Raw genomic sequence first — 10,194 nt, 5'->3', positions numbered from 1 at the left:
ATGAAAGAAAGAAAGACAGATTAGTTAGAAAGAAAGCAAGAAAGAAAGAAAGAAAGATTAGTTAGAAAGAAAGAAAAAAGAAAGAAAGATTAGTTAGAAAGAAAGAAAGAAAGATTATGTAGAAAGAAAGAATGAAAGAAAAAAGAAAGATAGATTAGTAAGAGAGAAAGAAAGAAAGAGAGAGAAAGAAAGATGGATTAGTTAGAAAGAAAGATAGATTAGCTAGAATGAAAGAAAGAATGAACGGTGGATTAGTAAGAAAGAAAGATGGATTAGTTAGTTAGAAAGAAAGAGATTAGTAAGAAAGAAAGATAGATTAGTTAGAATGAAAGAAAGAAAGAGATTAGTTAGAAAGAAAGATGGATTAGTTAGAAAGAAAGAAAGATAGATTAGATAGAAATATAGATTAGTTAGAAAGAAAGAAAGATTAGATAGAAAGATAGATTAGTTAGAAAGAAAGAAAGAAAGAAAGATGGATTAGTTAGAAAGAAAGAAAGATGGATTAGTTAGAAAGAAAGAAAGAAAGATGGATTAGTTAGAAAGAAAGAAAGAAAGATGGATTAGTTAGAAAGAAAGAAAGAAAGATAGATTAGTTAGAAAGAAAGATAGATTAGATAGAAAGATAGATTAGTTAGTTAGAAAGTGTAACGTAAACGACTCTGGGTCAATGCGAATTAGCTCAAGAATATAGGGAATTTGGGAAATATTACTAATCATAACTCATGGTCATAATTCATAAATCGCATATACATTACTTTATACATTTTCGGAAATACCTCGTTCTGTAACTGGTCTCGTCATCAGTCATTCGTCCAGCGAATAAATGTAAGATTATCAGTTAAGAAGGAGTATCCCTGTTTACAAACTCCAAGAAAGTTTATCTTCTGGCCACAAACATAAAACTTTCTGAGTTTATGAATTAAAACTACTCAAGGTAGTCAATATCGAGCTTGTAGCTGAGATCTTTGATTTCATTGACTTACAAGGTGGAACAGTTAAAGTATAAATGGATTTTTAATAAATGTAAACTAGAGAGATTATATGAGCTACAATATAAACGTACATAAAAATGCAAACAGTAAAACAAACAAACAAACAAACATTTAACCAAACAAAAACATAAGACATAACGTGCTAGAGAGAATAAAATGAAATGAAAGAAAGAAAGAAAGAAATAGAGAGAAGAGATAGAGGGTAACTTAATTCACAGACCTAAGAGCTGGACACCTGAAATCAGCTTTTAGAGAGAGATAACGTTACTTGCAAGATTCTGTGCTCTTTCAGTGTGGTGCTGAAGAGGGTGCGCGTGTGCGCGTGTCCGGCTGGTTTGCGTCTAGCTTCGTCTTCTGGGTCGTTTCGCAAGACGATGTAAAGGCTCACTTGAATTTAACGTTACCGAGAAAGTTCAGATCATTTCCCTTGTGGAGGGGAAAGGCGAGTAGGAACTTAGTTGCAAAAGAACGGCAGCTTCTACATGACGCGGGCATGCGTCCCAGAGGAGAAGCCAAGGCCTGTCCAGCTGGTTGCGTTGGGAGGAGAAGCGCTGCGCGTGGAGAAGAGGAAGATGAGGGTTGAGAGCGTTGAGAGAGCGAGCAACCTGAAAGTTTGGACTTTTATCAGTGTCCCGTGAGCGGTGTCCCACGTCCCCTTTTTCGTGGCAACAGCGAATCGGATCTTCTGATCTGAAGCGGGAAGAGGTTTCTTTGTTTGTGAAGAAACGCCTACTTTGACTGTCATGTGAGAGATCGAATTTGAGAAGATTTGCTCCAGACATATGAAAGATGTCAAACAATACAAATTACTGCAATTGGTTATCAAAATTTAACTCTGTTAGCTGGAGAGGATTACAGAGATATCAAAAATAGAATATAGACGTTGTAGCAATGCAAAGATACATTATTATGCATTAGTATAGGCATTTGCAGTTCTATTAATGTTACAATAGGACATATGCTTTCCTATGGTTTACACACACCTCTTAACACAAAAAGGGATATATTTAGTACATTTGAGAGTGACTTTAAGGGTAAAAGTCCTTTTATGTAGGGGGTTTCCGTTTCAAAGTCCAGAGTGTGTTTGTGTGGGTGCGTTGGAATGTTGCGCCCCCGTGGTCTCCTTTGCATAGGGCTGGATGAGCTTGGTGGTCAAATTTTATGACCTGCCAATGAGATCGGGTTACGGGATGCGATTCTACTGGGAGAACATTCTTCAAAAATACATTTCAGAGCCAAACACTCGAAGATCATAACTATATGATCAAAACAACATTAATCACACATACATACAGGAAGTTCAGATACAAGTCTGAGTTACATACATTAAAGGATGTTAAGTTAAACACAAAGGATGTTTGTGTGTGTGTGTGTGTGTGTGTGTGTATGTACGTGTGTGTGTGTCATTCAGAATTCAGGCTGCTTTGGTGAACTCTTGTCCTTTCCCCCACCCTTTCGGGGGTTTTCAGGATGTGAGTCCCGTGAGTTGGCGAGATTTGAATCAAGGGACTAGGTCGACCCTTTTGCTCAACGCTCGGCTTGTTATAAATGTGTCATGTGCCAGGGAGGCCCTAGCCCAAGCGGCGCCCCCGCTGGTCAACGTGCCCCAAGGGGGTCGTAAACAGAATGCTCTTTGTTTACTCAAGAAGAAACGAGCTGTGTTTTGCAAATCAGGATTCGCTAATTCAGAACATCTGGCCGTATGCCATAGTCATTGTTGCTACAAAAGAAAGAAAGATAGATTAGTTAGAAAGAAAGAAATATATTAGTTAGAAAGAAAGAAAGATGGATTAGATAGAAAGATAGATTAGTTAGAAAGAAAGAAAGATAGATTAGTTAGAATGAAAGAAATAGATATATTAGTTAGAAAGAAAGAAAGATGGATTAGTTAGAAAGAAAGAAAGAAAGAAAGATGGATTGGTTAGTTAGAAAGAAAGAAAGATGGATTAGTTAGAAAGAAAGAAAGATGGATTAGTTAGAAAGAAAGAAAGATGGATTGGTTAGTTAGAAAGAAAGAAAGATGGATTAGTTAGAAAGAAAGAAAGATGGATTAGTTAAAAAGAAAGAAAGATAGATTAGTTAGAAAGAAAGATAGATTAGATAGAAAGATAGATTAGTTAGAAAGAAAGAAAGATAGATAGATTAGTTATCCTTCCGATAATCGTTCCTGCCCAGGACTTTGATTGCATGTGTGTTGAGGTAATTTCTGTGTTTTCTCAAGTCTTCAATGTCACATGATCCTACTGAAACCAGACAAATACCATAGTAATGAAGCTGACGATTTAGATTTCAATCAGTAATAAATTGCATTTTACTATATATTCACATATTTTGATTTGTAATATTTCACAATATTACTGTTTTTACTGTACTTTGTGTCAAATAAATGCAGTCTTAATTCCTAATTAAGTCTAGTTAAATAATATCTAGTCTAAACCACTAGTAAATTACACGTCATTTTATTTAATATTTTGTATAGGCTATTTCAAGTGTAATGTTTAGGTTTAAAACGCATCATTCTCAATTTATCCAGAATCTTGCTGCTGTCTGATGTGGTGTGTGTATGTTTAGTCTTGATGTATGTTTTCATGACCACATTTTTATTTATTTTTTTTAACCTCCAGAATGGCCTCAAGAGGAAACAAACCATATCTCCGAGGAGAGCCTGTCCGGATGCGCTGTGTGGGGTTGCGCACCAGCTCCAAAAGCATTACGTTTAAAAAAGTGGACGGTGACATCAAACCTGACAAGACAAAAGTCACGACATTAGCTGCTCTTTGGGATGGGGCAAAAGTTTACATCTCGCCACAAAATTCCGAAAACTCCTTGTTTGAGGAGAATGTGACTTACTTTGTAAGAAACTACTCGATAAATAAAAAAATATGGCAAAGAGTGCCTAACTGTGGACCACAAATCCACCATTTTCAAAAGTGCCCCACTAGCAATGAGTGAAAATGAGAGATCTTCAGCCATGGAGGTCCTCCACCCGTCATCTATAGAGAGGACTGGCGAAGAGCACAACTTATTTGTGAGTGGAGGATACGTTACCCTTAGAGGGCAAGTCAATAATGTGAGTACTTTTGAAATAATTTAGTGTTCACAGTCCTAGTCCTAAAGATGACGTCTACAATGCGAGTAAATCATTAACATATGAGACTAAATCTTCCCTATGGGCAACATAATAATGTTATAATTAACCATTGGCAGTGTGTGTGTTTGAGGCTAAGGCCATCCTTACAAATATTTTGGTTTGCAGTAACAGCAAAAAAGAAAAAAAGGGTCGGTAGGTAGGTCTAATATATATATTTTTTTTAGATTCAATGAAAAAACCAATTTGAAATCTTTGTCAAAAAACATGTTTATTGCATTAATTCCAGCTGCATTCATTTGGGGGGAAAAATTAGGCAGAATCAAGAAAGAAGCCACTAGATATCAACTAAAGTGGATTTTCAGAGGGAAACAAATAAATTAAATTGACTTTAGAATTCACAAAATGACAGTTAATTGCATTAACATGCAATGTAATACATATGAAAAAACATGTTAATGTGTTACATTAACAATGCATCTCTATTTAGTTTTTCACCGATGTCTAGGGGCTGTTTACACCAGGCCACTTCATGCGTTTTCTCAGATCGGATTGCTATCTGATATATCAAAACGATTCCATTTACACCTAGTTACATAAATGTGTTTTTGCGTATATAAATCCGATCTTCAATTCCCGCTATATGCAGATTTAATGGAGTGCACGTCACCGAAAGCAACAGATATGAGATGCATTATTTTATTGATAATCAGCTAAAATTTCTGAATCAAAGCCCGCAATAAGAGAAAGCGGCAACAGCCCTGGTAAGATCATTTCGTTTCTTTACATTTAATGAAGATGATTGTGTGTTAAGCATCAGCGACTTACTTTCACTTTGATTTGCGATAGTTTGCACGTTGGCTTGATGAATAGATGCTCAGCTTCTCATCTGAGTTGATGCGCGTTGCAGTAGTGTTGTCATATCTGACTATAACATGACATAAAGCCTATAACACGCTCTCACATGTTTATTTTTTAGTAAACCATATTCAACAACATATAAAAATGAAATAATATTTAGAGTAATTTTATAAAGCCGCAGCCATCATTACCAAGCGCGAACCATTGACAGTGAATGAATGAAACGAAGCAAACGTAGCCTACAGGCCGTAGTGTGACATGCGTAAACCAATGGTGTAAACATAATCATAGATGACACGCCACGGGTTATTTAAAAGAAAGAACGTAGCTTATGTTTGTATGTAGGTCTAGGCAATTTATATTCACAATACTTAATAACTAATATTATTTTATTGCATTTGTATTAGTTGTTTGAAGAGTAAAAAAAACAACCGGAACGTCGGTCGGACTAAAAGGGGGGAAAAATAATAATAATGGGGTTATGGCAAACAAGAATATTTTTAAGGATGGCCTAAGTAAATATTTTGCATAGATATTTCCACTCGATTGAACAATGACTGAGCGTTTGAAAGTGGTTTTTTTTGTTGTTGTTGTTTTGTTTTGCTTTTTTAAATTCAGCTTAATCCCTATTTGAAATACGATTAGCTTTTTAATGTATAAAGATGTGTTGATTTAATAATTGCCAAAGTTTGCCTGTTAATTATTTGTACTCTTCGTTTTAAAGTGCCTTCTCTTTTTAAGCATTTTATTAATGATTTATGATGAGGTGTATGTGATGGTCTTGATGTAATTTTAGAAAGGGTTAATATTAGGGCTCGGGGGAAAAGTAGAACATCTATTAATCTTTTCTGAAATGTGGTTGAATCAAATCAATTCTCAAAACAGGAATCAAAATTAAATGAGAGCTTGCGAATCAGAATCAAATCAGGACATCTGAATCGATACCCAACTCTAGTTAATATGTCAGTTTTAACCCTCTGAGGTCTGAGGGGTTTTTGGGGTCCTTGAGATGTTCTGACATGCCCTGACATTTGTGCTTTTTTCAGTTGCTTATAAACATATTAATGGCAAAGGTATAATTACACTCTATTTAGCACAAACAGGGCTACCATAATATGTGAGCAACATGCATGTACATGTTTGTTTTTTTGAGAGAATAATGTTTATGCATGGTTATTGAAAAAACTAAAAACTAAAGTTTCTGAAATAAGGCCACAAAACACATACTAAATACGTGTCAATAAGACTTTTGACTAATTGATGTCTTTGCCTAGAGTTTTTTCTTCAAAATGATGTGAAAATCATCCTGCCCTTATCATTAACATAACACAATACATTGATTTAAATCTTGTAAAACACTTTTTGTTTGTAAAGGCAATATGCGCAAGGGGCGTCAACCATTCAACAGCATCATGCATATGTAGTGGTTCACACCTCAGGAGACAATGGGGCCCGCATACTTAATGAGCCATTCATTCAGGTGTGTCACCTATAGCCACAAGAAAGAATGCAAGAGCAATATATATACAGTATATATATATATATATATATATATATATATATATATATATATATATATATATTCTACCAAATTGGTTCACAGTTTGAAGCATGTCAATTTTTTTTTTTTTTACAAATTTTGCTTGCAAATTGTATAATATCCAAGGAAAACATGTCTATTAATTGTGCAGTTAATTCTCATACTGTATTTTCAGTTTTGGAATATGTATCCTCTCCCCAAATTTGTCAATAATAAAACACAATAAAAATTATTTAAAGAAAATGCTTATATTTACCTTTTAAAATTTGTTTACATCTACCTTGTAAATATATATTTTTTTATTAAAAAGGTTACAATTACAACAACAATTGAAGTGTAATCTTTCTTTGTAAAAACTAAAGTATACATTTTATCATACATATTTCAAACTTCGAATATAGCCTACATTGACAAAACATACTATATTTAACATATTAGCAAAAATTGGCAAACAAAAGCTTATTTGAGGTGGCAGATATTTTACAGTAAAAATGTGTAATCTATCCAAAACTAATCAACGAAATGTTGTCTTTCATATGTCTGTAACATAGGTCTTTCGTTTTTATTATAAGGAATATAAATGTTAATTTGCAGTTTAATACGTTGCTTATACAAATACATTTTATTTCAACATATTTCAATCGATTTTACTCAGTATAGCAAATAGTTTGCTAAAAGCAGATCATTTATTCACACACAGAAACGCAATTCAAATTTAAACCGTCTTTTTGCGAGTTGTGGTAAACAGCGCATCTCTGCGTTCATTCATTCACACAGAAACGCGATTTACTTGAGAATGAAAAAAAAAACTTACTACATTATTCCATCCGTTGCTCCTCGAAATACCAGCACTTCTGAGGTAAGTTTTCCATTATTATTATTCCTCACAGCGCTGCGAGACAGTGTAGACGACTACACTTATCTGAATAAACTTGATGTGTTTTCTCGAGCTGATATGTGGGCGTTCACAGTTTGTATGGGATCGTCTCAGTCATTTGCGTTTGAATAGCGCGCGCTCTCCGTGGGCGGGGCCGATTATAACGTAATGAGATGAGATGACCTCGACTGGAATCGCTCTCTTTTAATACAGATTTCACAAGATGAGGATATTTGTTTTTTATATAAATTACTTCATTTAAAAGACGAGAATTCAAGCTTCATGCCTGTGTCTTTGTATGCCTGTTTGACTGAGTATTCGCTCAGTTATTGTTCATTTTCGGACGCGTTTCAGAATGGACTTCACTGGCAGAGAGAAGGCAGAACTCGCTTCGTGTTTATTTTTCTTTATTTGGCAAAAAGCACAACACTTTGTTTTTATTGTGAGTATACACAAAAATAATACACATTTAACAGAATCGATTGATGTATGAAACTCCTATGGAAAATCAAAGTCAACAGAGTATTTATGAGTTTCTTTTACATTGATAAAAAAAAAGCGAGCTGGTATCGCCGGCGATACCGTAGACCTCAGGGGGTTAATATGTCCTGCATAGTTACCATTTTACTTTTTACAGGTGAAGGTCATAAGAATGACTCGGATATAGGCGAAATACCTGTCTTGGACCTCGACCTCAAATGCGGAAGCACTGTTCTAAGCATCACACTATGGAGAGATGAGGCCCTGGTTCCGATGTGTTTGGAGGATGAGGTCATTTTAACACACCTGAGGCCCAGCACATCAAATGGGCTTAACAAGCTGAACAGCTCAGCTTACACGTTAATCAAGGTACAAGAAACCCTCTGCAACAATTAAGCCGTAATCAGTCACAGTTTTTCTATAATTTAAAAAAAAAGTATACATTTTAGAAGATAAGCCCAATTACATATGAATATTAAAAGGTAAAGGTATTTTTGTTACGAAATGCTCTTAACAACTCTAAACATTAAAACCTAGATATAGATAGTATGTATCAGTTGGTTAGAAAGAAATCCCTCGCAAAGGTAAAAAAATAAAATAAAAAATAAAAATAATGCTCCTTGAAATCAATTTGAGGAGGAGATATCAGAAGGTGCTCCTAAATTATTTGGCTAGTCCAAAAAAGTCCTAAAAATAAATGTAAGTTTAGTGCCTTGTTTAGTGATGTTGTTAAGTGCATTTCATAACAAACATCTGGTAAACATAATCTGATCTTAGCTTTTAATATTCGTATTTACAAACTTACCACCGCATAGAATATTAATAATGTGAATGTCTTTGAGTAAGCTGTATACAACATCTTTATGATACTGCAATTAATAAAACTTCATCATTTGCATGCGAGTTTAAAGCCTTCCCAGTTAAACATTTCTTTTGCGTGCTGATGCACTGTTCTAACATGCACTTGTCGGAGCGCATACAACTGAAGGCACTAAAAGCCTGTCAAACATCGCGTGATAATCTTCCTGTGTGCACGGCCCTTTAAACTGACAGTAGCCTTATGGTGCGTTCACACCAAACGCGAATAGCGCGTCAGGCGCGAGTGATTTCAATGTTAAGTCAATGCAAAGACGCGTTATGCGCGTAAAAAATTCCTGCGGCGCGAATGAGGCGTAGAGCGCGGCGCGGTAGACGCGAATACGCCTCATTCGCGCGAATAGCGCGAATTGAGCGTCTGGCACGTTAAGCGCGAATTATTTTATTAGTGCTATTTGTGCATACACGCGTTTGACGCGAATTCGCGTCTGCCGCCCGAGTTGAAAAATCTGAACTTCTGCGTCAATTCGCGCCGCGTTAACCAATCAGGAGCCTGCTTGCTGCTGTCACGTGGTGAAGTGACAGTTTATAATGTTATTTTATGTTTGGCCTCAATAAATTATTTTGTAATATGACTAAAATGCACAACAAAGCAAATCTTTCACATAAAAACTCGATTTCAATATATGAGAGATACTCATTTTGTATTGAATGCTATTTATTCCATATCTATTCTAGATTATAAGAAACATTATTATTCTAATGTAAAGACAACAAACACAATATAGTGTATAAAAACAAAAATCACAGGACAGGTTTCACTTTTGGAGGCTGGCTCCATTTATTATCAAAACAAAAATAAATGACAGATTAGGTGGGTGCGGGCGAGGGTGAACCTCGCGCCGGGCTGTAGAGCGCGGGCTCGACAGGCAGCGACCATTTGAGGCCGAGGCCTTATACCGAGGCTAGACACGCGAATTAACACAAAGTGGTCAAGCGTCAAACTAGACGCGGTAGACGCGAATTTGACGCGCTATTCGCGTCCGGTGTGAACGCACAGTAATAGTAAAAATGCTGCTGCTTGTCTTAAAGGGATAGTTCCCCCAAAGATTCAAATTGTCATCATTTACTCAAGTTGTTTTAAACCCAAATACGTTTCTTCTGTTGAAAATAGGTTCTTTTGAAGAATGTGGGTAACCAAACAGTTTGGAATTCATATTTTTAATTCGTAGTGGATTATTCAACTAATTATGACCTTTGATTGGGCCACTTGCACTGGTGCACCTAATTATTGCATTGTAGCACAATCATCTATTGTTTAGCATTTCTGATTACATTTTCTGAATACATTTTCACTCTAAATTGTATATATTATTGTCATTTAATCTAGGTTGTTGAGCAAAAGCCTACGGAGGAAGATATCCAAGTGATTGGCGTATCTGAAAATGAAGATGGTCTCTGCCTTCTGACAGAAGACTTCAAAGAGTTCATGGTGTCTCCTGATGTTTACGAAGTATCTGTCGATGAGATGTTGGAAAGG

The 10,194-nt window shown here is 35.6% G+C and overlaps 2 long non-coding RNA genes across 2 annotated transcripts; both read left to right on the top strand.

Annotated features, from left to right (window-relative positions):
- Window positions 1-298: 298 nt before the first annotated feature.
- On the top strand, window positions 299-3,138 carry LOC309497499. Its single transcript, XR_014205575.1, has 2 exons — window positions 299-563; window positions 2,734-3,138. It is a non-coding gene; the product is annotated as an uncharacterized lncRNA (long non-coding RNA).
- A 3-nt stretch (window positions 3,139-3,141) lies between these two features.
- On the top strand, window positions 3,142-8,357 carry LOC309497520. The gene is made up of 3 exons (XR_014205596.1): window positions 3,142-3,191; window positions 3,617-4,062; window positions 7,996-8,357. It is a non-coding gene; the product is annotated as an uncharacterized lncRNA (long non-coding RNA).
- The last annotated feature ends 1,837 nt before the right edge of the window (window positions 8,358-10,194 follow it).

Source organism: Leuciscus leuciscus (assembly GCF_965113295.1).
Source record: "Leuciscus leuciscus genome assembly, chromosome: 4".
Taxonomy (NCBI): Eukaryota; Metazoa; Chordata; class Actinopteri; order Cypriniformes; family Leuciscidae; genus Leuciscus; species Leuciscus leuciscus.
The sequence above is the reverse complement of the archived record's forward strand: the minus strand, read 5'-3'. Positions and strand labels throughout refer to the sequence as shown.